The sequence below is a fragment of the Nannospalax galili genome, unplaced genomic scaffold (genome assembly GCF_000622305.1).
Source record: "Nannospalax galili isolate Female #2095 unplaced genomic scaffold, S.galili_v1.0 scaffold6938, whole genome shotgun sequence".
In the NCBI taxonomy this organism is placed as follows: domain Eukaryota; kingdom Metazoa; phylum Chordata; class Mammalia; order Rodentia; family Spalacidae; genus Nannospalax; species Nannospalax galili.
The window spans coordinates 13,217-16,053 of NW_008341571.1; the positions used below are offsets into that span (position 1 = coordinate 13,217).

Consider the following 2,837-nt stretch of genomic DNA (forward strand, 5'->3'; position numbering starts at 1 on the left):
AATCAAAAGTAGCACATCTTTAGCAAACATTTCTTTGGCAGCTTTTCGTTTTTAAATAACCTGCCTTAAGAAGATGAAACAACTTTTAGGTGGAAAGAATGTGTATTATTGCCTTGTAAAAATCCTTTAAGGATACCGAAGACATTTAACTATTTCCGTTAATATTTTAATTTACTAGCCTGTTGCTGAAGCTATTTAAAAAAATCAGTACTTCAAACTCGCACATCTGTCCCCTGTGCCTCTATTTTTTTTTTTAATTCTTAAGCATAAGTAAAACGCTTTCAAACTAATTTGAACGTAAATAACTTGAATAGGGATTAGAAAATTTTAAACGCTAGCGCTTGCAAAGTGCTCAAAATGGCTGAGCCGGTCTGGGGGGGCGGGGGATTTAAGAACTGCAGGACCACGGAGAGTAGTTGTCAGTCCCTAGGGCTTTTCTGGAAAGACCCGGGAGCGTCATGCTCAGGGGCCGCTGGAGCTGGAGTGGGAAAAAAAAAAAACACAAAACAAAAAAAACCCGGTCCCAAGGGTCCCGCCTCCCCTTGAGCCCGGGCAGAGGGAACCCCAAAATTCCCAGCTTGAACCGGGTTGGGATTGTGGGGAACCCTCCGAGCGGAGCAAACCTTGCAGCCATCACCTTGGGTCGAGGATTCAGGGTCATGGGAAGCCCTTCCATCAGAGCAAACCCCACAGCGCTCAGCTGGGTACCGGGACTTGAGGTCACTGGGAGCCGTCTAGGTGGAACGAACCCCGCAACTCTCAGCTTGATTCGGGCATTCGGGGTAGTGCGGAGCCCATCAAAATGAACCCCACAATTCTCAGCTTAGGGCTGGCATTCCGGGTAGCGAGCCCTCCCAGCAGAGTGAACCACCCAAGTTTGCTGGGGATGTATAGGACCCTCGCAACGCTGTTCGCAGAGCATCGTTCGAGACGGTGGGGTCCAACGTCAGGGAGAAGCCCGAAACTCAGAGCGGAGTGAACTCTGCAGCCTCAAGGAGAGCGAGGATGGATCCATGCGGACTGCCCCAACCTGGCATCTTGGCGGCCCTTATCCTGTAGACTCAAGGGGCGTGAATCCCTATTTTCACTCAGTCAAGTAGGGTTCCCAAGGCGTCGCTGGCCATCCCACACCTCCATCCGTGACCAAAGTCCCAGCCCGAGTGCACGCCTCTGGCTTCTGTCGGCGGTTCCACTGTCCCCACTGCAGTCCTTCCATCGCCCGCGGTTGCTCCATGCTCCCCTCGGTCCCTCCGTCCCTTGGCAGTCCGTTCGTAGACCCCCACCCCCGTACCCCGGGAGTCCCTCCAGCCTCCCCCTGGGTCCCTTTATAGTCCCCCCACCCCCGCCCGCCCGAGTTTTCCCCTCTGTCCCTCCGTCCGCCCGGAGGTCCTTCCATCCCTCCATCCCCGGACTGTCCCTCCTTCCTCCCCCCACCCCCGCGGTCCCTTAGTCCTCTTCCCAGTGCCTCCGTCTGCCCCGCGGTCCCTCCATACCCCCGGATTCCGGGCTCCGGTCATCTGGAGGGCTAAGTTTGTATGGCTGGGAGCCGAACCGCGATTCCCGGACACCCGCACTCACCTGTGTGGCCATCACATGCTGTCTCTAGGCAATGCACTTCTTACACTGGCAGTCCCGCCAGGAGCAGAAGCGCTTGCTGCCCTTGAGCGGGGACTCATAGCCGTGGTTCCTGCAGCAAGCGCACTTGCGCAGCCTTGGAGACTTCTTGTTCCCGGAGCCCGCCGCGCCTCCGCTGCCTCCGGCACGCCCCGCCGCCCCCAGCAGCGCCCCAGCCGCTTTGCTGTAGTCGGCTTTGCGCTGCGGGGTGTGCCCCGGGAGCATGCGGCGCCTCGGGTGCGGAGGGCTTGCTGAAGGCATCATCATTGGGCATGCTGCCTCCTGGGCTCCGACTGCGTCTCGTGCCAGTAGATCCACGCACCCCAGCAAGCAGGAGACCACAAAGCTTATGCTCCGGGTGGACGTGCAGTCCAAGTGGCGAGCTCCAGACACGCAACGTCAAGACTTCTGGGAGGTGGGGTGGGGGTTGTACCTTTGGGGGCTCGGATGCCTACGTCAGAACTTTTGGATACTTCAAGGCCACGCCCACCTTCCCCCAGCTCCAACCACTGTGCGCCAGCTGCATGCACCTAGGGCTTTGCTGCAGAATTGCTACAATCACAGGGATGTGCAGAGCTCAGAGCTCAAGCTCTCTACCTGAGCTCCTTGCACTAGGAAGCTAGCTGAGCCGAGCCTGCCACTAAAAAAAACAAATAAAGCCAGTCTTTTGGTGGCTCTTGCCTTTAATTCCAGCACTCTGGAGGCGAAGGCGAGCATGGATCTCTGCGAGTTCAAGGCCAGCCTGGACTGAAAAGCGAGTTTCAGGCCAGCTGGGGCTACAGGGAGACCTTCTCTCAAAAAGACCCCAAAAATAAAATAGAAGTAATGAAAAAAAAAAAAAAAACAAACCTGAACTCAGAGCCAGGCAGCATGGCCTAAACTAGTAATCCCCACAACTTGGCAGAGATTAGGAGCCTGAGTTTGAGGTCCAGCATAGACTAAGGATTGAGACCCTGCCTCAAAAAGTGTTTAAAAATGAAAACAAAAACTCGAAAAAAAAACTGAATTTGGGAGAGGGATCACACAGACTGAGGCGTTTATCAAAAACCCATTCCATGCTAAGATCTTCTATTGTAGATAAATACACCTCAAAAATAAACAAATCCAGCTCGGTTACCTTGCAGCCTTTTTCAGGGTTCCCATCTTGGAGGCCTGCCTGTCTTCTCTCCGTAGCTGCATAGCAAACCAGTCCCTTAAAAATCTCTCATTGAAATACACATGAC

At 54.2% G+C, this 2,837-nt stretch overlaps 1 pseudogene; it reads right to left on the reverse strand.

Moving 5' to 3' along the window:
- LOC103737434 overlaps nucleotides 1–1,888 on the reverse strand; it is a 4,896-nt pseudogene extending 3,008 nt beyond the window's left edge.
- Nucleotides 1,889–2,837: the final 949 nt, after the last annotated feature.